We start from the raw sequence: 26103 nt of genomic DNA, 5'->3' as shown, positions 1-26103 counted from the left end.
TGTTTTCTTGAGAATTTCTGAACATATAATATTTCTTACAAAGCTGATCATACTGTTGCGTTAAATTGCAGAAGTCATCTATGTTGGAGAGGAGTTTTATCTTGAAGTCATTAACAACAATACGCTTAATCACAGCTAACTCGTGAATATAATCAGAGTATTCAGTAAGAAATATTGGCGGAATTTTCTCTTCAACTTCTTCAATTAGAACTGGATTAGGGTTATTGTCCAGAATGTCAGCAACTTGTATTGTACTAAATTTATTTTTGATAATGATTGGATTGTCTTCTTTGATTGAACTAGAAATTTTAACGGCTTTCTTAGATTTACAAAAACCTCCAGCTAGCATATCCTTGAGCTAGGTCATCATTTCAGCCTTCTTCTTTTTGGCAATTTTGTAAATTTCATCTTTACTAGGCATAATAAAAAATCGGAGTAGTTGTTGACGGCTCAGTGTTTGAAAGCAAACTGTTTAAAGGATTTGATTTTGAGAGGCCAAAAATTATGTTTTTTCTGGAAGATGATTTTGAACCAAAGAAGACAGGAAGACCGAAGCGAGGGCGAAAACTTTTGAAAATTTGTATTTTGAGAGAACTAAAAACAATGTTTTTTCATACAAGGAGTTCATTTAGGTAAATTTGGATTTTAAAATTTTAGAATTTGAAAGATTTTTTTCAGGATGTCAATTTTGAAAAAGAAAAGAGAACAAGACCCAAGTGAGGGCAAAAGTCCTTGAAAATTTGTACTTCGAGAGGCAAAAACACAATGCTTTTTACGCGAGAAGTTAATTTTTTTGGTTTAGAACTTTGAAAGTTGAATGATATTATTTTTATAAATTTCAATTTTGAAAAAGAAAATAAAACAAGCCCAAACAAACAAAAGCTTTCAAAAATTTGTGTTTTGAGAAAGAAAAAAAAAACAGGTGTTTCAAATCAAATCACAGACCCTTCTTTATCCATAGATCTCCAGAAAGCATGGACCCGTAGCAAACTGCCCCCTTTGCCCCCTCTCAACAGCCCTGCTCTTTTCTACCATCCAAATTCTCATTGGGTGGCTCCAAATAAAATCAATTAGGGGGGGAGAGGGTTAGTGAGTGGCCAAAATCCGTGATCAGGGGGGGCGGATTGGACCATATATTCAGATTTTGACCCAATCAAGAGGTCTTAGGGGATTTGGAGGGAGTCGAATCAAAAAAATGAGGCCATATTCGTGTTCAGATTCTTCAAATATATACTATTTGACGCATTGTATGACTGATTTTTTTGTTCCAAATTCGTCCCTATATGAACTTCTCTTGCTTGGTAGGATTCTCCTCCCCCCCCCCAAATGGTCAAAATGTAAAAAAAAATGGCAAACATTGTGTGACATATCGTTTTATATGTTTTTTGGAGTGCTGAAAACAAATGTTCACTTATTTTTTTGATTTGACCCCTCCAACCCCCTCCTCCCCTCAGATTAATCTCATCTCCCTAATTTTCGGAAAATTGAAAGTATCGTGTGACATATGGTTTATTAGGTTTTTAGGATCGCTGAATATGAATATTCACTTATTTTTTTGATTTGACCCCTCCAACCCCCCCTCCCCACCCCTCAGATTATTCCTCCTAATTTTCTGAAAATTGAAAGAATCGTGTGACGTATGGTTTATTGGATTTTTGGGATCGCTGAATACGAATATGAAGTCATTTTTCTGATTTGGCCCCTCCAACCCCCTCCCTCCCCACCCCTCAGATTAATCCTCCTAATTTTCTGAAAATTGAACGAATCGTGTGACATATGGTTTATTAGGTTTTTAGGATCGCTGAATATGAATATTCACTTATTTTTTTGATTTGACCCCTCCAACCCCCCTCCAACCCCCTCCTCCTCTCAGATTAATCTCCCTAATTTTTGGAAAATTGAAAGAGTCGTGTGACATATGGTTTATTAGGTTTTTAGGATCGCTGAATATGAATATTCACTTATTTTTTTGATCTGACCCCCCAACCCTCCCTCACCACCCCTCAGTTTAATCCTCCTAATTTTCTGAAAATTGAAAGAATCGTGTGACGTATGGTTTATTGGATTTTTGGGATCGCTGAATACGAATATGAAACCATTTTTTTGATTTGGCCCCTCCAACCCCCTACTTTTCCTAATTTTCTGAAAATTAAAAGAATCGTGTGATATAATGGTTTATTGGGTTTTGTTTGGCCCCTCCAACGGCCTTATCGACTTCAAAATTCCGCAAAAATTGAATAATTTGCGTTTATCACTTATCAGAATAGAGGGAGGCAAATGGGGGGGGGGGGGGCGTTGGAAGGGTTGAATCAGAAAAATAAATTGATATTTGTATTCAGCGCTTTCGAAAACGTATGAAACGATATGTCACATGATATTTTACATTTTTTTACATTTTGATCAAAATGTTGAGCTTCATACCCCCTCCTCCTCTCCTATGGTTCTGCGAATTTTGGGTAATTTCAAAAAAAATCTCAACTCGATCAAAGTTTTGAAATTATGGGCAATTATTCTCAAAACTACTCTCCTTATAATTTTAAAAACGCTATAAAAGCCCTGTTTTCTTCTTCGATTGAAAACAATAATGTTTCCAGAGTTATTTAGCCGGTTTGTGTGATCTTGTGAATGGTGTACATTAAGTTGCCTACTCTGTTCGCCGTAAATACGGCGACTGGTCGTATAAGTTGCCTATTCCTTCGCCCGATGAACGAGTTCTTCGTGCAGTATCGTTTGCAAATCTTATCGTTGTTGCTTTATGTTTATTTTGTTGTACATACCTTCAGTTTATACGCAGCCTTTAATGTATTATTTTTTATTATTCTGCTTGCAGGAAAATTCAGAAAAATTATGAGACACCGTACGAATTATTCTGACTCAGTATTCAAGACTCATGGAACATTTCTGCAGCCTCGTCGACGACTAGGTTAGTATCCTCTCTCGAAAGATTACCTAATACTCGAATGGATTTATTTTTAATACCCTTTCCCCCATCGAACTCTTCAAAAAAACGATTCGAACTGCCCAAAAATACTTTACTCGCGTAGCGAATCCCCTTCATCATTGATTGTCCCTCTTCAAAACCTTGTTTCCCCATACTGGAAAAAAGACTCTTACATCGCATCGCGCGAATGAGAGCGAGAAAAAAAACACCTATCTGTGAGTTTTAAAGAAAAACAAAAAAAAGAGTACGAAAATTTTGGCTTGTTGGCGAAAAACAAAAAAAACGAAGACGAAAGCGAATCTACTATACCTACTATAACAACTAGGAGAAGGGGAGGGGACGAGTCAGCCAGCGGAATATTTGCGCGCGAAGAAAGAAAAAGAATGACGAATATGCGAGTTAGACAGGAATAATGTGATTACGGTATACGACATTTCGACGAGTAGAATGGGTCTCAGATGTCGCTCCAGGGACAGATATAGTATTTATTTAGAAACACCCCTGTAAAATTGCACGAAGGGAGGATTCGTTGGTAGTAATAGGCTTCTGTGCCGAGTATAAGAGAATACATTTACTTAACGGGCAGAAACTGAAAGTTGAACGAGGTAAAGGAGGGTCGGGTCGGATCGGGCCGCGCCGCATCGCGTATACAGTCGAATTCAGTAAGTGGTCATCGCTCCAGGCTGTGTTTCTGATAAGAAAGCCAAATGTGATTATATAAGAGACCCCGTTCTTCGGAGCTCGAACAAGCCCCCTCCTTATAAGCTCGTTTACCGTGTGCATACTTCCTAACGACACGGTTTACATATATCTGACTATGTACCATTCGATCTGATGGCTTTTACTACTTTTTATGGCGTGTGTGGGTTTTTTTTTCTCCTTCGCCTCGACTTCGTCGTCTTATATACTCGTATGTATGTAAGAGTACGTAACTCGTGTGCCAGCGTAATCGAATCGTCAGCGAAGGTCGTTTCTTGTTATGAGGTTTTCTTTTCTTTTTTTGTGTGTGTGTAGAAGGCCAGCTCGATCCGAGGTTTGGTGGCGAGTTTGCCCATATATGATTGGATTTAGTACGGAAGATGATGTATGGAGAGCTGCAAGGGGATTGAAGTGTTTGAAAAGTTGCTGAATAAAGAGTGATTGGTGGTGTTGTGAAATGTTGCGATGCTGTGGGATGTGATTTTTTTTTAAAATTTATGATGTAAAAATGTATTGAAATATTGACCGAAGTAATTAGAAGATCTTCAAGGTCTTGTCAGGTTCTCTGATGTGGTGTCCCTGCCCACTGAATTCTGAAAATGAAAGTGCACGAGAGTCTGTGACAGTCTTACCTGATCGAGTTGTGCTATAAAGTTGCCAGACTTTAGGCCCCTGTACAGTAGACTCCCGATTATCCGACCTAATCGGAGGAGGGGGGCGGGTAAAGTAGGTCGGATACCAAAAAAGTTGGATAATCCAAAATGGATGAGCGTAGAAATGAAGTTCATAAGCTTCAGAAGACAATTTTTCATTCAGAAAATCAAGTTCTGGCTCAAAACAGGAACAAAGAATCGAAAAATTAACGAATAAACAAAAATAATATAGTTTTGTACCTAAAAGACAATGAAATACTGACTCAAATTATAATTTTTTGAGATAGGTTTGATCGATTTCCAGGAAAATAACACCGTTAGAATACAAAATGCTGCACACTGCATTATTATTTATACTTCAAAATAAAAAATTAGGGTTTTTTTGGATTATCCGACCCACCGGTTGGATAATGCGAAAAGTAAGTCAGATTTGCACCAGATAACCCGAAAGTCAGATAATTCGGAGTTGGATAATTAGGAGTTTACTGTATTGCGATTTGCCCTTAATTTTAAATAAATGGGGGTGGTCCGTTCATCATTCCTGATCTTCCTCCTTTTCCTACCAAATGAGTCTCAAAAGTTATTCCTTTAACTTATGTTGGTGTAGATTACTTTGGTCCTTTGTATGTCAAATGTTGTGGAAATGTAAAGAAATTCTTCGTCGTTATTTTCACCTGTTCAACTGTCCGAGCTATTCATTTGGAACTTGTCGCAAGTATGAAAGCTACATTTCTTAATCGTTTTTCGTCGTTTTATTGCGAAGAGAAACATGCCAAAAAAGATCATTTCTGATAACACTGCATAATTTAAAAAATTTTAATCTTTCATCGGCCACGTTTGGAGAGAAAATTTAAGAAAGAACAGCGAATTTGTTTCCTTCCTACTCAAAAAATTAATATTGAATAGAAGTTTATTCCTGAAAATGCTCCCTGCATGGCGTCACCTTAATGCCAAATCCGAGTATGTCCATCCAAAAAAGAAGCGCCGTTTTGCGTCACTGATAAGACGCTACCCCCTGAATTGAAAAATTTGCATCCGAGTACAGTTAAAATGCACCACCGAAGATGCACGAAGCTGACTGATGTTCAATCAGAACTCAAGGAACCCTTCCGAGCATATCCGAACCTCATCAGTGATGCGTAAAATCGTACTTTTTTTGTATGGACATACTCGGATTTGGCATTAAGGTAACGATGGGAGGTGTCTAAGAATGTTTGATTTTTGTCAGTGAAGCAATGTATCAAAAAATCAGTCTCTGGCATGATGAATTTTGGAAATTTGAAAACGACTTTAAAAGAAATTGAAAACGTATTAAATTCAAAGCCACCAACATGTGTCTGCTGATCTTGAAGATTTCATTACTCCAGCTCATTTCATTGTAATTGAAGTCATATTTTAGTCGATGACAAATTGGGTGTTGTTAATAAGAGATCCAAATTATCCAACATTTGGAATTCATGTAATATATTACGTGACAGGAGCGGAAAGTATGAGATTAACAAGTGCAAAGTTTAAGGAGCAGGGCGAAGCTGAGCGACTTAAATCGCTCAAGTTAATCGCATTACTGTCCAATCATGTCGCGTATACTATTTTAATTTTGTATGAGAGGAAAATAAATGCTGAAATTTTAAAAAATTGTTAATTTTGAATTTGTAAACATATGTGTCATTCCACAGGTAATGGGCCCATTTGGTCAATATTGAGTTATGAGTGTGTTGGGGGGGGGGGGGTGAAGTAGACCTCCAGAGCAATCATAGGAGCTGGATAGAAGCCCAAAAAGTGCAAAAAAAACTCCCAAAAAAATCCATAATTAAAAAATTTGAAAAGCTCAACTTTTGAGAAAATTGCCTTCAAAGTTTTTTTTCTGAAAAAAGCTGAAATTTTGTGTAATTGGCTGTGCGACGGATACATAGAGCGCGCTGTTACACGCCGAAACATAAAGTTGAAAACGGGTCCAGTTGTACAGAGAGTATAGGGAGAAATCACGTTTTTTAATTTTTACGCAAAAACGGTAGGGTATTTTGCTATTATGTATAAAACATTATTTTCAGAGAATTTAATTTCCGATTTTTTGGTGTAAAAAAAATTGAATTTCGATAATTTCTTTCACCCGCTTTCAGCATTTCACAACTTTTTAATTGAATTTCTCCGCGAGTATTCAAGCTAAAAATCTGGTGATTATATTAATGTAAAGAGGAGAAAATGCTGATTACTGAGAACATTAAAAAAATCGGCATTTACCAATATATTTTTTTGTGAAATGCTGAAAACGGGTGAAATTGCTACACGAAAACCGAATTTGTCACGTTGGAAATGGTCAAAGGTCATTTTTTTTATACCAAAAAATCGGAAATTAAATTCCCTTCAAATAATGCCCTACACAATTGGTAAAAAACCCTACTGTTGTTGCGTAAAAATTAAAAAACGTGATTCCTCCCTATGCTATCTGTACAACTGGACCCGTTTTCAGCATTTCGAGCATTCACCACTAGATGTCAGCCACTTTGCGTCGCAGTGCCAATCCCAAAACCTTTATACCTAAAATTGAAGATTATTGTTTCTGATGTCAAATATTACTACCCATCTGCAATAGCAATTTTTTTTACTCAATTTTTTCATGTTTATGAACATTTTAAGCCTGAAAAACAATGATTTAATTAATTAAAATTTTGCATAAAAATTCATTACTCTGTTCCAAAGCAGAAAAAAACGATAAAATTACATTTTCTGTCAAAATTCAACTCGTAAAAATAAAAATTTCTTCCTGAGGCACGATTTGAACCCATACCTCCGGTTCAGTAAACCATTACTAATGCTACACGGATACCGCTGCAGCTAGCAAAATCGTGTTTTTGAGTGGTATACATGTTGCCACTGGCGACTAGGTGCAGTATAATTGGGGGAGGGGGTTTGGAAGCAAATTTACCGCAAAAAAACAAAATCAACCAAATGGGCCCTTCTTAGAAAAACTTTAGTTCCGTTTTTCTCCGCTTGGGGCGCACCTGCGGCCTTGATACTTTAACACTCAATAGTTGGATATGTTCTACATCAAAATCCATCAAAACCGCGATTATCGATTCTCTCGACTTTTTCACTAAAAACAGGATTATCTCGATAAATAGAAGCGACCAAATGGGCCCATTACATTACCTATGGAATGACACATATGTGGAAGACAGTTACTTTCCGCACTTGTTTTGATAGATGCGTTGAAGACGTATTTTCCAACCACAAAACTGTCTAGGAAACTACTCATTTTCCAATCATATGAAATTAAAAAGGTTTTACAATCGTTGTGGTCTATTTGGTATAAAGATTACTTATCCAATTTATGTAAAAAGGACAATTATGTGCAAAGAAATGCTGTTTGTCATGTACTAAGTGTTGGAGAACCTGTATTAATGGAAGAGGACATTTTGAGGGGAAAATGGAGGTTAGGTGTAGTTGATCAGCTTCATATTAGCAGTGATAGAAATATTTGTTCAGCAAACTTTAAAATCAAAACGGGTATATTAACTAGACCCATTAAAAAATTGTACCCTTTAGAATTTAATTTTAATTAAAGTAAATTTTAAAGTAAAATATTTTGTTTCTCGTCGGGAATGGTTATTTATTGTTGGCTACTTAGGGGAGAAGGAGGATGTTCTGGACAGGGTGATGTTCTGGACGAAATCTAGTTTGACCACTTTGACTGTGCCTAAAAATTATTTTTTCATAAAAGTACGTGGCATTGTGATACTACATGCGTTTGCACTGACAAACATTCCCCTGGCAGTTCTTATCAAAAAAATATGTGACTTTGTCTAAAACATGTGTGTTTTTTTCGCCGACAACTTTTTTTAGTTTTCAATATTTTGAAAAGAAGAAACGACCGGAGAAAAAACTGCAGGCAATTATGAAAGTAGTGAACCTTACTTTATAACGTGAATTGGTGATATTCATCCTAGAATGCTTTCAACTCGTAATATTTCCGATTGATTCCAAAATGAGGGGGTGTGATGTTCTGGACACTTTGCTTATATTACATGTATGGAATACCTACATTGTCTCAGAAACTGAAGAAATGCATGAAAGATTGGAAAACTGGCCTAGAAAGAAAGAAAGCTTGGTTTTGCGTGGATATGCGTCATTTTCGAAATGTGTCATTTTTTTTTTTTTTGCATGATGTTTGCCTCGGATTTTCAAAAAATAACCAAGAGGTTGTAGAATGCCCTAAATGTTCTGAATAAGCGCATAAACTGTTTTTTAATAAATTTCAATCGTTTTTCCTTTGATTAGAATACCACATCGTTGATTTTAGGTACAATTTGTATGCTGTCCAGAACATGGCACCCTCGCGTCCAGAACATGGCACCCAAAGTTATGTTCTGGACAAAAACATCGAAATTTTCAAAGTTGAATTACTCCACCAGTTCTGTATTTAAAAATTTGCAAAAAATATATGTGGTATGTGTCACCCAAAGGAATCGTTTGCCGCACTTGATCAATTTTTTCCACATTACTGGGAGTCAAAAATCGGGTTCAAACTTTTTTGTCCAGAACATCCTCCCTCTCCCCTATAAGTTTTTTTTTCTAAATTGACAAAATTGTTGTTTCGATTATTCCACTGTAAATAATATTCATGAGATAAACACGTCGATTTGAAACCATCATCAATCCACTTCAGAGGTCGATGAAACATTATTGAATACCTTTTTGAAAAATGCTGGAGACAAAAAAATTTCCCCACCGCACCCCTCTTGCCCTCAATGGAAGAAACCGGTTTTATACTTCCACGAGTTTTGAACTTAGAATTTTGAATTCACCCAAAATATGTAGATGAGACACAAGTCTAGCCAGGTGAATTTTTTCAAAAATTCTGGACCCTCCTGTGTGATATTGACAAAAGAAAATTTAAACCAGTCATATCTCTGAGCCTAATTCCAGTGCACAAAACTTTTTTTCTTCTACTGTGAGAACTATTATTGGAATTTTTTTCAAATTTTTCCGTGTTTTTTGTGTCTTGTCACCACCAGAAAAGCGATATTTCCAGTGATGTAACTCTACAATTTCGCATTCGGGCCTCGCAAAAACAATAGAAAATCAACCAATTTCTTGAAACTCCAATTTTGAGGCCATAAGCACCCCCTCCCCCAATTTTGGGGATATAGAAGATTGGCAATATGGGTATCGTTTTCATATGAATCGAACCTGCTGAACACGAATATGAAGTTAGATTTGCTTTTGGACCCTCTTGAGGGCACGTTGGAGGAGGGGGATTTCCCAAAAATTGAGTTTTTTGTGAAAAATGCTTCATTGTAGCGCTAATGAAGCACTTTTCACACAAAAAAATTGATTTTTGGGCAATCTACCCCTCGAAATGTGACCTTTAGAAGGGTTCAACTGTCAATATATTTTTTTTAAAACTTCCAAAAATGTTTCGTCGAAATGTCAAAAATCCTAGGACAGGGGCATTTCACCCATTTTACCTGGGATTACCCTTTTAGCCTTTCGTGTTAATTTGATGGAATTTTGATTTTTTTGAAATTTTAAAAATTCTCCGAAAATTGAGAAATGAACTTCAGCGACTGAATTTGAACTGGTGGTGTATTTTTGAGTCTTCGATTCGCTTTTATTTGGTCCAAAAATAGAATACCTGCCTCGCTTTAATAATAATTATGAAATTTTTCAAACATACTCGTAAATTAAGCTATACTATTTGCATAATATTCATCACGCATGACCCACTCCAGAAATAAATGTATTACCAGAAAAAACTCTTTAAAAAATTCCATTTTACTAATTTAAATAATGAACCCACACGAGTACATATTTATCCAACCAACAGCATCAAAATTCTCGACCTTTTGTGGATGCACATGCACAATTAAATCAAAAGCTAATATTCTCGTTTGAACTTATAAAACTCCAATGTTAATTTTTCCTTCGAATTGCTGGTGTAGGTACTCGAAGAAGATGAAAAAAAAGGAGGAAAAAATCGTGTTGACTGTTGACAAAAATATGTACGAGTAGGCTGTATTGTGTTATTGCGCGCGATAAAATAGAAGTATTAAAATTAGGCGACAATTTAGGCGAAATTATTAAAGGGTCCGATGAATATCACGATGAGCGTGGAATAAGCCAGAAGAGCAGATACACGTAGGTACGTAATTTTAAACGTAAAAAAAAAGGTAGGTAAATGGCGCTAGACAGAGGCAGACTGAAAGTAAAAAGTTAACTATACAAATTGACTATACTTTGCGTGTTCCATCTTGTTGTCAGCTGAGCCTATTTGACGCTCGATGCGTAACGAAAAATACGCGACGTTGCCAAATTATTATGTGGCTGTTTTTCAGCTCTTTTTTTTCGAATTTGTCTTGTTTAGAATACAATTTACGATGCACGATGTTCGAGCACGAAAAGGTTGGCTTTTTTATTGGATAATTAGGACGAATTTTTTTTTTTTTCATTGAGGATTATTTAACATTAACTCGAACTGGAAATGGGGTATGGTTTTTGATTTTGTTCAGTTTTTTTTTTTTTGGTGGTCTAAAAAAATTATTATTTCGGTTTTGACTCTTTGGTGGGTTTGAAGGGGGCCTCGTTGAAATTATAGGGCATAAAAATTGTTGACATTTGAAAATTTGAAAAGATTGAAGTGAAACCCATATTTTTACTGTTTTCAACTTCTGAAATGAAATCTGAATATGTATTTCTGAGGGAGAAAAACACAAAGACTTTCGATTCTGTTCAAAATTAATAAAAATGTCAAAAGTGAACTGAGTTTCATTGAGCTTACGAGTCCTTCAATTCCACCTCTTTGAACCCTCTTCTCCTTAATACAAGTGCCCCAAAATGTGGATCAAGAAAATGGCGTATGGGCTTGAGTTGGTATCTCTCTAAAGGCAGGATTTTTGTCAATTTTGAAGAATTGGTTTCATTACCTTTCAATGAAAATAGGTTTTTTTTGCGAGTGATTTTTTGTACAATTTTGGTGAAACAAATTTTTTGCAATTTTTAAAAGTGCAGATTTTTTTGTCTATTTTGAAGACAAAACTGTTGTTTTTTTTTTAATTTTTATGAAAGCAGAATTTTTTTAATTTTGGAAAAAATCCAGCATTCTAATTTTTTTGTAATTTTGGCAAACACAAGTTTTTTTTTGCAATTTTTGAAATATCAGAATTTTTTTGACATTTATAAAATACGACTTTTTTGCAATTTTGGGGATTTTGGTAAAAACAAGATTCTTTGCGACTTCAGTACAAAAAATAAAAAGATTTATTCTGTAATTTTGCCAAAAAGCAGAATATTTGACAAAAAAACTGAAATTTGCAATTTTTTCAAAAATTAAAATTAATTGCAATTTTGAAAAAAGGGTTGATTTTTTGTTATTTTAGAGAAATTTTTCCAATTTACAGGTTTTTTTTCACAATTTTGGCAAAAAAACAAAACATTTAAGGCAATTAGGTGAAAATTGTAACTTTTATTATAGTCCGGCATATGACAATAGGAGTAATTGCCCCCCCACCGATCCTCCGGGACAACTTTTTTCTTAAAGGGGACATCCCAAGGAACATTTTAGAGCAGAGTTGCCTAAAAAAAAGTTGGCCTTACTTACAAAATGGCGGCCATTTTGATTGACAGGTCAGCCGAAATCGCAGATCTTGCGTTTTAACATAGGACTTGCACGAACTTTTTTAAATGCAAAAACTTATCACCTGTCAAAATTTCAAGTGCTAAACTGCGTTTTTCGATTTTTGGTGAATTTTTGAAAATCGAATTTAGGCCAAAAATGAGGGAAAAAATCAAAATTTTACCAAATTGACCAAGAAAGCTGAAATTTGGGATATACCCTATTTTCGACATGCCAAATCGATTGGAAACGGTTTCAACCCGTTTTGAGCAGTTCTGGAGCCTCCAGCAGATTTTTGAAACTCGAAATTCCCACAAAATTCCATCAAATTGGAGTTGTAAAGCTAAAATTCATTCTAAAAACTAGTTTCAATACGCTACGAAGTACTGCAGGTGAATTTCAAGTTGTTTTGGAACCTCCAGCGACTTTTTGAAAATTCCTGAAGCCTCCAGCAGATTTTTGAAACTTTATATTTTCACAAAATTTCATCAAATGGAGATGGAAAGCTGAAATTTACTCTACACTCCAATTTTAACACCCTCTGAAAACGACTTCTGGTGGATTTCAAGTCATTTTAGAGCCTTCAACGACTTTGTTGAAAATACTGGAGCCTCCAGTAGATTTTTGAAACTTGAAATTTCCCCAAAATGTTATCAAACCAAGATGGAGAGTCGAAATTCATTCTGCACACTAATTTCAATACGCTACGAAGTTGACTGCTGGTGAATTTCAAGTCTTTTTGGAGCCTCCAGCAACTTTTTGAAAGGTTGTATGATGTTTTTTTGGAAAATTGAAATTTCCTAAAAGTAGCTGGAAGCTTCAAAACCATTTGAAACCACCATGTAGTCTGCGAAGTAAATTTCCGCTTGCAAACTCCATTTGATAAATTAATGTTGGGGAAATTTCAAGTTTCAAAAATCTACTGGAGGCTCCAGTAATTTTCAAAAAAGTCGCCGGAGGCCCTAAAATGACTTGAACCCACCTGAAATCGTCTTAAGAGGATGTTAAAATTGAAGTGTGGAATAAATTTCAGCTTTCCATCTCCATTTGATGAAATTTTCTGAAAATTTAAAGTTCCAAAAATCTGCAAGAGGGTCCAGTAATTTTCAAAAAAATTCGCTGGTGGCCCTAAAATTACTTGAACCCACCTAAAGTCGTCTTCCGAGGGTGTTAATATTGGAGTGTAGAGTAAATTTCAGCTTTCCATCTCCATTTGAAGAAATTTTGTGAAAATATAAAGTTTCAAAAATCTACTGGAGGCTACAGGAATTTTCAAAAAGTCGCTGGAGGCTCCAAAACAACTTGAAATTCACCTGCAGTACTTCGTAGCGTATTGAAACTAGTTTTTAGAATGAATTTTAGCTTTACAACTCCAATTTGATGGAATTTTGTGGGAATTTCGAGTTTCAAAAATCTGCTGGAGGCTCCAGAACTGCTCAAAACGGGTTGAAACTGTTTCCAATCGATTTGGCATGTCGAAAATAGGGTATATCCCAAATTTCAGCTTTCTTGGTCAATTTGGTAAAATTTTGATTTTTTCCCTCATTTTTGGCCTAAATTCGATTTTCAAAAATTCACCAAAAATCGAAAAACGCACTTTAGCACTTGAAATTTGGACAGGTGATAAATTTTTGCATGATCTTTCGATCTACCTTTGTAAAGTTTGAAAACGTTTGTGCAAGTCCTATGTTGAAACGCAAAATCTGCTATTTCGGCTGACCTGTCAATCAAAATGGCCGCCATTTTGTAAGTAATGCCAACTTTTTTTTTTGGCAACTTTGCATTAAAATGTTCCTTAGGATGTCCCCTTTAAGAAAAATGTTGTCCCGGAGGATCGGCGGGGGGGGGGGGGGTGCAATTACTCCTATTGTCATATGCCGGACTATCTTTAAAATTTAAAAAAAAAACAATTTTTTTGCAATTTTGAAAATTATTTTGATTTTTTGTAATTTTTGGGAAAAAACGCAACATTTTTCCAATTTTATACTGTACAACAGGCTTTTTTACAATTTTGGGAAAAAGAGGGTTTGTTTTAAAGTTTTAGCAAAAATAAATTTTTTCAGCAAGAAACTGGATTTTTTTCAATTTTGAACCAAAAAAAAACAAGCTGTTTACAATTTTGAAATTGATCAGGATTTTTTGAGAAGATTGTTAGTATCTCCTCTGACTCAGAGAGACGTCTTCAGTAAATTGTGAGATACTTGATTGGGTATTCCAAGTTTCAAAAAATGTTCCAAAATGCGTCCAAATGTTGATCTCTTAAAAATTTGAACCGCACATGCCAGAAACCCCCCCCCCCTCTTCTCACCAATCACTCGACTACATTTTCCAGCAATTTCATCACAAAAAAATTGAAAAATACACTCTATTAGAAAACGTTTGTAAATAAATATGGATTAATTGGTACAAATTAATAAATGACAACTAGACGATCAGAACGTAACAAAAATAAAGCATCAAAATCGACCTTCAATCGAGCTCGCTGAAAAAAAATTAATAATAATTTCGACCACCAAGATAGGTAAAAAATACGAGAAGAAAACACGATGACTCGAGAGCGAAGGAAAAATTTAGCCACGTCTGCGAAAGTTTTTAATGAAGTTGGGTTTATTACAACAAGTAAGCGATGGGGCCGGATAGGATAGGACAAGGACAGGGTTATGAATACTCAAAATGATGATTTATAGATGTCATCGGGTGTCTAGTAAAAGCGTTCAGACTTGTCTCCGCAACAGGTAGCAATTTATTAATTTATTTACTTCTCGCGCCAAACTTTATATAACTTTTACTACTACTACTACTACGGAAGGAAACAACGTTATACGAAAATTAATTTAAAAGTTTACACATTTCCAAGAACCCTTTCCCATCCGCTAATAAACTCCGATAATCCGTTTTTAATATACGAAATAACCCGGCGATAGATCGCGTTCGGGTATTTTTTTCTTTTCGAGATGCCAAAAAGAACAAGAATTTCGAGTCGAATTTTTCTGGGAAGGGGGATGGAGTGGTTTTTAATTCGAATTAATTAGGAATTTGAACGATTTTTGTGAGTGAAATTGGATGAATATTTCTCGATGGTGGAATCGGGAAAGTCTTGATAAAAAAGAAAAGAAAAATGAGGGGAGACGGTTAAAATGAAGTGAAAAAAAAGGAGGAAAAAAACTCTAGCGTAAAATTCGAAACATAATGTATTTTGTTAGTATAGGTTTAAAAGGCGAATGAATACGTTAGGTGCTAAATAAGAATAAGCCAGATTACACCGGGGAATACCGGTAACTAATTTGCGAGCTTAAACGACGAAGGCGAAAGCTGAGGTACGAGTACGAGTTGTACGAGAAAAAGCAGCAAACCGACCGCGTGTACTCGTATATTAGCAACCCCTGCAAATGTAAGAGTATACTACACCATGTACTCGTATTCGTAGTATTTGCTGGTAGAATATTTTGGTTTGGTATAGCAGGAAAACGGCGGCTGCGACGGCGCGGCGGACTTTTCTGAAGAGAAAACGCACAGAAAGCTGTACTTTCTGGTATAATTTCGTTGCTTACGTGTGCCCTGCTCCCCCGGTACCCCACCGCGCACCCGTAAAGCTCTCGCACGCCAGCGCCATTTACTACCATAGCTGGCGTAGAGTCCTGGGTATTGACTGCAGTTCCCCAGGGCCTACAGTTAGTCCAGTCAATACCGTAGGGAGCAAAATCACCCGTGCGCGTCCCTTTATACCAATCTGTACCCGCGCGGCGCGGCCCAATCCTTCGATGGTTGCTCTCCTCCGGCCGCTCCGGCTCCGGCATCTTCCTTGCCCGCCTACGCCTCGATACCGTTAAACGAATCGCTACCATACCGCTGTACTCTCCGGCCCTGGCCGTGTCCATGTCCCTGTCCCGCAGACAATTCCTCGTTCTGTTTTCTCTGCTTGCCTGACTTCGTCGTCGTCGTCGTGGTGTATACCTTATAGTATATACTTTGCTTTGCTTGCCTCGCTGGCTGGCTGGCTGGCTGACTGGCGGTTCTCCTTTTTACACTAAATACCATTTTCCCTCGTAATACACGTTTTCCTAATTGAACGAAACGTAACATTTCATTGCTGGTAGATTTCACGTCTTTCTTGGGTGTTCTTTCGCCTTCGGTTCCGACTTTGGCGTATGCATAACGCCAGTTTAATGCTTACTATATTTTTTCATTTTTTTTTTGGTCATATCTACTCGAAATTTGTCTACTTACATCTATTGTACCATTATCCATATCCATTCTCTTTTTTTCATTTTAAAATCTAAACGTTTGCTAAACGGGTTGGGTTGGCGGAGGTTTCAATTCAGGTGTTTTCAAAAATACTGATTTAGTTGAGCTTTGATTTAATTTTTTTCATTGGTTCGTCTTTTGAAGCTATTTTTAAAGGTTACGTTGGTAGTCCGGCATATGACAATATTTTGCTCGCATGAAAATTTTTGTACTGGACAAAACTATAGTAGATCGAAAGAGCGTGCAAAAATTCATCATCAGTCAAAATTTCAAGTGCTAAACTGCATATTTCGATTTTTGATGAATTTTTGAAAATTAAATTTTAGCCAAGAATGAGAAAAAAAATCAAAATTTTACCAAATTGAATTAGAAAGCAGAAATTTGGCATGTTAGGTACCCTATTTTTGACCTACCAAATCGATTGAAAGCGGTTTCAAACCGTTTTGTGCAGTTCTGGAGCCTCCAGCAGATTTATGAAACTTGAAATTTCCACAATAATTTCATCGAATGGTGATTGACAACTTACATACGCTATCAAGTCGACTGCTGGTGAGTTTAGGTCATTTTGGAGCCTCCAGCAGGTTGAAATTCTCACAATATTTCATCAAATGGAGTTGGAAAGCTGATACTCAATAAACTCATGAAGTGGACCGGGGATATAGTCCGGCATATGACAATAGGAGTAATTGCACCCCCCCCCCACCGATCCTCTGGGACAACTTTTTTCTTAAAGGAGACATCCTACTCTCTAAATTTGAAATAGTCAAATTTCACTGCTTCAAATTTAGAGAGTAAGGAACATTTTAAAGCAAACTTGCACAAAAAATAGTTGGCCTTACTCACAAAATGGCGGTCATTTTGATTGACAGGTCAGCCGAAATCGCAGATTTTGCATTTCAACATAAGACTTGCATGAAATTTTTCAAACTTTACAAAGGTAGATCGAAAGATCATGCAAAAGTTCATCACCTGTCAAAATTTCAAGTGCTAAAGTGCGTTTTTCGATTTTTGGTGAATTTTTGAAAATCAAATTTGGACCAAAAATGAGGGAAAAAATCAAAATTTTACCAAATCGACCAAGAAAGCTGAAATTTGGGATATACCCCATTTTCGACATGCCAAATCGATTGGAAACGGTTTCAACCCGTTTTGAGCAGTTCTGGAGCCTCCAGCAGATTTTTGAAAATCGAAATTCTCACAAAATTTCATCAAATTTGAGTTGTAAATCTTAAATTTATTCTAAAAACTAATTTCAATATGCTACGAAGTACTGCAGGTGAATTTCAAGTCGTTTAAGAGCCTCCAGCGACTTTTTGAAAATTGCTTAAGCCTCAAGCAGATGTTTGAAACTTTAAATTTTCACAAAATTTCATGAAATGGAGATGGAAAGCTGAAATTTACTCTACACTCCAATTTTAACACCCTCTGAAAACGACTGCTGGTGGATTTCAAGTCATTTTAGAGCCTCCAGCGACTTTTTTGAAAATGACTGGAGCCTCCAGTAGATTTTTAAACTTGAAATTTTTCCAAAATTTCATCAAACTGAGATGGAGAGTCGAAATTCATTCTGCAAACTAATTTCAATACGCTACGAAGTTGACTGCTGGTGGATTTCAAGTTGATTTGTAGCCTCCAGCGACTTTTTGAAAGGTATGGTGTTTTTTTGGAAAATTGAAATTTCCTAAAAGTATATGGAAGCTTCAAAACCATTTGGAACCATCATGTAGTCTGCGAAGTAAATTTCAGCTTGCCAACTCCATTTAATAAATTAATGTTGGGGAAATTTCAAGTTTCAAAAATCTACTGGAAGCTCCAGTAATTTTCAAAAAAGTCGCTGGAGGCTCTAAAATGACTTTAACCCACCTGAAGTCGTTTTCAGAAGGTGTTAAAATTAATTTGAAAAATAAATTTCGACTCTCCATCTCAGTTTGATGAAATTTTGTGAAAATTTAAAGTTTCAAAAATCTGCTGGAGGCTCCAAACCTACTTGAAATCCACCAGCAGTCAACTTCGTAGCGTATTGAAATTAGTTTGCAGAATGAATTTCGACTCTCCATCTCAGTTTGACGAAATTTTGGAGAAATTTCAAGTTTCAAAAATCTGCTGGAGGCTCCAGAACTGCTCAAAACTGGTTGAAACCGTTTCCAATCGATTTGGCATGTCGAAAATAGGGTATATCCCAAATTTCAGCTTTCTTGGTCAATTTGGTAAAATTTTGATTTTTTCCCTCATTTTTGGCCTAAATTCGATTTTCAAAAATTCACCAAAAATCCAAAAATGCACTTTAGCACTTGAAATTTTGATAGGTGATGAATTTTTGCACGATCTTTCGATCTACCTTTGTAAAGTTTGAAAAATTTCATGCAAGTACTATGTTGAAACGCAAAATCGGCGATTTCGGCTGACCGGTCAATCAAAATGGCCGCCATTTTGTAAGTAAGGCCAACTTTTTTTGGCAAGTTTGCTTTAAAATGTTCCTTAGGATGTCCCATTTAAGAAAAAAGTTGTCCCGGAGGATCGGCGGGGGGGGTGCAATTACTCCTATTGTCATATGCCGGACTAATAGATTTCAAGCCGTTTTGGAGCCTCCAGCGACTTTTTGGAAACTATTGGAGCCTCCAGCGGATTTTTCAACGATGGAAATTTCCATAAAATGTTACTTAACAGAGCTGGAAATCGAAAATTCCTTTTGCATTCCAATTTGAACGCGCTATCGAGTTGACTATAGGTGGGCTCAAGCTATTTTGGAGCCTCCAGCAAATTTTTGAATATTCCTATAGCCTCCAGCAGATTTTTGAAACTTGAAATTTCCACAAAACTTCATCAAATCTAATTTTAATACGCTATGAAGTCGATTCCAGGTGGATCTCAAGTCGTTTTGGAGCCTCCAGCGGTTTTTTGGTAATTACTGGAGCCTCCAGTAGATTTTTGAAACTTGAAATTTCCACAAAACTTCATCAAATCTAATTTCAATACGCTATGAAGTCGATTGCAGGCGGATCTCAAGTCGTTTTGGAGCTTCCAGCGATTTTTTGGTGAATACTGGAGCCTCCAGTAGATGTTTGAAACTTGAAATTTCCTCAAAACTTCATCAAATCTAATTTCAATACGCTATGAAGTCGACTGCTGGTGGATTTCAAGTCGTTTTGGAGCCTCCAGCGAATTTTTGAATATTCCTATAGCCTCCAGCAGATTTTTGAAACTTGAAATTTCCACAAAACTTCATCAGAACTAATTTCAATGCGCTACGAAGTTGACTGCAGGTGGATCTTAAGTCGTTTTGGAGCCTCCAGCGGTTTTTTGGTAATTACTGGAGCCTCCAGTAGATTTTTGAAACTTGAAATTTCCACAAAACTTCATAAAATCTAATTTCAGTACGCTATGAAGTCGATTGCAGGTGGATCTCAAGTCTTTTTGGAGCCTCCAGTGGTTTTTTGGTAATTACTGGAGCCTCCAGTAGATTTCTAAACTTAAAATTTCAACAAAATTTCATAAAATTAAGTTTGAAAGCCGAAAGTTACTGTAAAATTCAATTTACACTCTATTTTTGGCATTATTTCGAAGTGAGTTTCAATCTATTCTAAAATCTTCAGCGAATTTTCAGAAACGTTTATTTTTCAAGAAATACCATAAAATCTGTCCGAATTATTAACGTCAGCTCGTACCGTGCAAAGTAAATTTTTGGTTTTCAACTCCATTTGAAGACATTTTGTGTAAATTTCAGGTTTCAAAAATGTACTGGAGGCTCCAGTAATTTCCAAAAAGTTGCTGGAGGCTTCAAAACGACTTGAAATCCACCTGCAGTCGACTTAATGACGTGTTTATGTTGAAGTGCAGCGTGAATTTCGGATTTCCAGCTTCATTTTTGAAGAAATTTAATTTTGTGGAAATTTCAAGTTTCAAAAGTCTTCCGGAGGCTTCAGAACTTTTCAAAATGGTTTAAAACAGTTTTCAATCGATTTGGAGGGTAGAAAACAGAGCACACCCCAAATTTCAGCTCTCCCGGTCTATTTGGTAAAATGTTGATTTTTTCCCCATTTTTGACAAAAGTTTGATTTTTCTAAAGTTCGTTAAAAATCAAAATCGTTTGCGAACTCGAGAATTTAATCCACTGTTTTCAAATTCGTGTTCGGAAAATCAGATCACCCCAATTCAAACCTGATGGACAATTACGTATTTCGGCTGATTTTCAAATTCCCTGATTCAATTTATTTTTTGATTTGCCATTGAAAATAATAATAGCTCACAGGCAAGGAAGTGACTTACGTAACTTTTCCTATAAGGATTATAAAATTACTTACTCATACGCGAGTTCATATTCTATCATTTTTCGAAGGAAATTTGTACTCACCTGAAACAAAGAAAAATTGAAGTGGATTAGTTAATTATAAAATTATTGATCAATCAACAGATATATTCATCTAAGATAATAATGGTCGAAGACCAAAGTAAAAATTCTGAAGATCTCGACGTTTAATTAATAAAGAGCCAGAAATCAATATTGACAGAATAAAGTATCACAAAAATTGTAAAATTGATTTTGAAAATCACTCAAAAGTATCAAAAGTTGATGGACCATTAGAAAACGACCACAATTTGAGAAAATGTCTCATTTGGGTTAATGAATTTTGCCCAGACTGCTTAGATTATTTAAAAATACCAAAAATTGATCGGGAATTTTCAAAATGGAATAATGATTTGGCAAAACTGCAGAAAGTGTCATAAAAGTCAAATTGACTCTTCCTCCCCCCCGCCCAATTGGTGAAAATTACCAGAATTTGATCATGGTACTTATCTATTTGAATTTTTTTTTTGAAAAAAAATCACCACTTTTTTCACTATGTACACCCACCTCCCCTCCCCACACACACTAAAAAATTAACAAAGCTCAAAAGAAAAACTTGAAAATTTTCAAAAAAATTGAAATCAGTAGAAAATTTGTATACGTAGGTACGACAAAGGCACGAAAAAAGTACGAATTAGGTTCCCGGATTTTCATAGATACCCTGACACAATATACTCGTAGACTCGAGGATCTAAAACATTAATATGAAAAGGAACAGATTCCCTCATCACCACAACTGGCCGGAAAAGATAAGGATGTACGAAACACGTGGTACACCGCAATCCTTGTCAATGAAATTATAAGCTTTTAGTCGAACATGAACTGAAACCGGACCCAACACCAATAAAAAAAAATCGCAACACTAATCTTATATCGCAGCTAATTCAACAAACAAGCATTTATTAGTGGTACACGGAGTCGCAGCAGACACACTTCACCAATAACGCATCCTTAAAGTGTTAGCATGCGCAAAGGCTAATACAGCAGGGGAGGACAGGAAACAAGCAACTTGTTGGAAAAAACATAATATTTGTAAATGTTATAGGCGCGAACGACACGATATTTGACAAAAATATTGTTACACCTAATTTTTCGAATGATGATGATGATGTGCAGAAGCATTTAAATGGCAGACGACGATGTGAGGTGACATTATGTCTAGCGTGATTCTCACGACGACGAAGGGTACAACCAGGTACTCCAGATAGGTTATTATTTCACTTAATCGGTTCTCGTTTACCGGAAACTATATAAACGTTTTACAACAATCGTCACTTAGTCTACCATCGTTCGTATTCGTATAACCGCAATAATCTCGGAATTTCATTCCCTTCGTCGGGGCTAATTACCAAGGTCAGTTCGATCCAGATGGCTTAGCAAACAGATGCGTGATATTGTAACACTAGCGTATATGTACTATAGTACGAGTATAAGAGCTTCCTTTTACATATTTGACTAATCACCCTGTAATGTTAATGTAACCGATGAATGAACGTGGACGTGAAACAAGGGTGGTAAACCGATCGTAGCTGTGTGATGGGAAACCTGTTCTCTCTTTGTTTTTGGCGTGTTTTTCGTCATGCTTACGCAGTTCGGTTCGAATATGAGCGAAAGGTGAAGAAATATAAATATGAGAATTTGATAGTTCGAGCAATATTTTCGCACGCAGAAAAATCAGGTGTCAAATCTGAATTTCTGTCTAATAAAATCTGGTGTAGCCAGCAAGGTATTTAACAAAATCAATAGATAGGTAGGTCATTCAGTTTCAGAGGCAAAACTAGATAAAAATGTTTGAAAATGGTTAAGATTTATCCAAATAATTCCCTTTTCAAGGAAAAATCTCCTCAATAAGCCCATCAAACAATAGTAGTCCCTTCGGACACAGAAATTGAAAATGTTATCCATCATTTTTTTTCCAACTTTTGGTGAGGCTTTGCATAAAGAGGCCAACACTGCTTACGAGAGGACCAAGGGAGTCTTGAAAAGGTGGGCAATTTATAAATTTTCAAAGAATATTTTGCATGGGTACTTCAATTTTTGGTATTTTTTATTCTAGGGGAGACTTTGTAGATCAGTATGGTTTGGGGCTTGAACGAGGTATTTTTGAAGTGGATGTACTTACAAGGGAACCTCTTGAGGTGTCCGCTTTCGATTTGAACGGGACCGCGATTTTTGGAAAGAGCATGTTCTAAAACCCCCAAATCCAAATTTTCAGCTGCCCAAGTTCATTTTTCGATTTTTAGCGAATTTTTGAAAATCCAAAATTGACTATTTTGGTGATTTATGCATTTTTTTAATAAGTACGTACTTGATCAGTAAGAATGTTCAAAATAAGTTCTAAAACTGATATTAACCCCCCCTCCCCTCCAATCCAAATTTTGCACATTTCCAGCCATTCTGGAGCCTCCAGTGTGATTTTTCAATTTCTCCAGAATTTTCAATTTGCTCCAGAAGGCGTGAATATGAAGTGGGGCAGCTAAAAATCGAGTTGTGTGTTATACACGACCTGTTTAACGAGTTTATCCACATTTAAGCCGATTCTGGAGTGGACTCCTCAAGAGCGGTTTTCTGACCAGCTTTTTTTCAAGATAAAAATATTCAAAAATCAAAAATTTCCCGTTTGCGAGAAAATTTTTGAAATTTGCGCGAATCGCAGTATTTCGTCATGAACTAACCCTACGAGGGCGAATTTCGCCATTTCCAGCCATTCTGGAGGCTCCAGCGCGATTTTTCAAATTTCTCCAGAATTTTCAATTTGCTCCAGAAAGCGTGAATGTGAAGTTGGGCAGCTAAAAATCGAGTTGTGTGTTACACTCGTCCTGTTTAACGAATTTATCCACATTTGAGTCGATTCTGGAGGGGACACCTCAAGAGTGGGTTTTTGACCAGCTTTTTTCATAACAAAAATATCCAAAAATTAAAGGAAGGCCTAAGAAAGGCTAGAAAAAAATGGTGAAATTCGCTCTCGTGTGGTTAATTAATGACAAAATACAGCGATTCGCGCAAAATTCAAAAATTTTCTCACAAACGAGGAAGTTTTGGTTTTTGTTTATTTTTATTTTGAAAAAAAGCTGGTCAAAAAACCACTCTTGAGGTGTCCGCTCCAGAATTGGCTCAAATGTGGATAAATGCGTTAAACAGGTCGAGTATAACACACAACTCGATTTTTAGCTGCCTAACTTCATATTCACGCCTTCTGGAGCAAATTGAAAATTCTGGAGAAATTGAAAAATCGCGCTGGAGCCTCCAGAATAGCTGGAAATGGCGAAATTCGCCCTCGTAGGGTTAGTTCATGACGAAATACTACGGTTCGCACAAATTTCGAAAATTTTCTCGCAAACCATAAAATATTGATTTTTTTGGATTTTCTTATTATGAAAAAAGCTGGTCAAAAAACCACTCTTGAGGTGTCCGCTCCAGAATCGGCTCAAATGTGGATAAATTCGTTAAACAGGTCGAGTATATAACACACAACTCGATTTTTAGCTGCCTAACTTCATATTCACTCCTTCTGGAGAAATTGAAAAATCGCACTGGAGGCTCCAGAATGTCTGGAAATGGCGAAACTCGGCCTCAGAGGGTTTGTTGTGTTCGAAATACAGCGATGCGCGCAAATTTCGAAAATTTCCTCGCAAACAGTAAAATTTTGATTTTTATGGATTTCTGATTATGAAAAAAGCTGGTCAAAAAACCACTCTTGAGTAGTCCCTCCCAAAATCGTCTCAAATGTGGATAAACTCGTTAAACAGATCGAGTATAACACACAACTCGATTTTTAGCTGTCCAACTTCATATTCACGCCTTCTGGAGCAAATTGAAAATCCTGGAGAAATTGAAAAATAGCACTGGAGGCCCCAGAGTGGCTGGAAATGGTGAAATTGGGATTTGAGGGGTTAATATCAGTTTTAGGACTTATTTTGAACACTTTTTCTGATCAAGTACGTACTTTTTAAAAAAAAAGCATAAATCACCAAAATAGTCAATTTTGGATTTTCAAAAATTCGCCAAAAATCGAAAACTGAACTTGGGCAGCTGAAAATTTGGATTTGGGGGTTTTAGAACATGCTCTTTCCAAAAATCGCGGTCCCGTTCAAATCGGAGGCGGACACCTCAAGAGGTTTCCTTGTCAGTAAATTTTCAAAAAATTGACAAAAATCGAACATAAAACAATCAATCAGAATATACTCGAAGAAAGGCTTTGGCAAAGAGTAGAATGGATTTGGAAACGGGTTGAACATTCCCTCACGAAAAATCGAAATTTGATTAAAATCTAGGTTTGTCTTTCGGTGTGTCTGATTTTCAAAAACTGAAAAATAAAAGTATACAACTGAAGGGTGTACGAAAAAAACGTCGACAACCTACCACAATTGAACAGTTCGCAAAAACTCGAAATGGGGAAAAAATTTCGCCCCCCCCCCCCTCCCCTCGCCCATATTACCACCTTCAAAAACGAAAGTAATTTTTGAAAAACAGAGGGAGAAGCCTTCGTTATTCGTACAAATCATAAACTACCTGTACTTCTTGCTGTAAAAATGACGAAACAACCTCACTATTTTGATTTATTTCGAATATTTACTCCGCACCGTGCAACGAGAACGAATAATAGGTAAAAAAGTGGGACCGAGAAAGAGAGAGAGCGAGGAAAAGATGGTGGAAAAAAAACCTCGGTATATTAAAGTCGAGCCGCCAAAACACGCGAATAATTTGTCTAAGTAAAAAAGACAAACTCCCGTAGGGGTGCAGAGCTCTTTGTCGTGTGGTGTATAAGGTGGCGCAGGGGGGGGGGGCGCCGGGCGATGAGCAAACCCTGCAAGACCCAAGAAGTATACGTAAACGAAATTAAGGGGGAAAAGTTGCAAGCAAAACAGATGAGGTTCGGGTTGTAAGCAGGATAAGAAAAGAGAAGATTAACGGTAAATGATAAGTGAAAACAAGTACGGGCAAAGTTAAAGAAATAATCAAGTAACTTGGCAACTGGCAAGGGTCTTTGGCGAGGAAAAAGTGAACATCGCGGAGACGGAGGAGGCGCAGAGGCGCGGTTGAGAAAAGCGTTGAGGTATGTCTAGAAAATACACAGGAACATAGCTGTGCGTTACCTGCTTCGCCAGCTCATTACTAATTCCTTTCAGCGAGCCTGAGATTTATTGCTGTTTTCAACTGAATGTAGCAATTTTCGAGGTCTTCGGTAAAACGAGCGACGCTTTTCCCTGCCTTATTTGCCTTTCCTTCTCCTCTGCTGCGCTCAACTATAAACGATTTCATTTGCCGACTATCACGTGTAAAAGCTACCTTAGCTTTTCTTCAACCCTACATCATCGGCTTTATCTGCTCGCCGAGGCTATATTTTCGACGGTGTCAAGCTAACTAAACATTACGATACGTACCATCGACGATATCTCCATCTCGCTCTCTCTCAATCTCCACCTTGCTTCGCGTATATCACATGTACCTTATATCTACCAGTGTACATTTCCTTACATCTTTGCTTTTCTGCCCAGCCCCCGAATACCAACGCCAACGTAGTAGGTCCTAGGTCTATCTCTCTGTGTATCTTCTGTATGTACGAGTATAAGGTTTTATCTTCTCTAACTGCTGCAACTATAAATAT

General features: G+C 36.7%; 1 protein-coding gene and 1 long non-coding RNA gene across 2 annotated transcripts in view; one reads left to right on the top strand and one right to left on the bottom strand.

Moving 5' to 3' along the window:
• The window catches only part of LOC135839058 (uncharacterized), an 86674-nt gene extending 83175 nt beyond the window's left edge, over positions 1 to 3499 (top strand). Inside the window, exon 7 of the long non-coding RNA XR_010557532.1 lies at positions 2831 to 3499. This is a non-coding gene — a long non-coding RNA (uncharacterized LOC135839058). The remainder of the gene's footprint in view (positions 1 to 2830) is intronic.
• kn (EBF transcription factor-like knot) overlaps positions 1 to 26103 on the bottom strand; it is a 185976-nt gene that overhangs the window by 32044 nt on the left and 127829 nt on the right. The window lies entirely within an intron of this gene.

The sequence above is a fragment of the Planococcus citri genome, chromosome 1 (assembly GCF_950023065.1).
Source record: "Planococcus citri chromosome 1, ihPlaCitr1.1, whole genome shotgun sequence".
Classification (NCBI taxonomy): domain Eukaryota; kingdom Metazoa; phylum Arthropoda; class Insecta; order Hemiptera; family Pseudococcidae; genus Planococcus; species Planococcus citri.
This window is presented reverse-complemented; position numbering and strand designations above follow the sequence as displayed.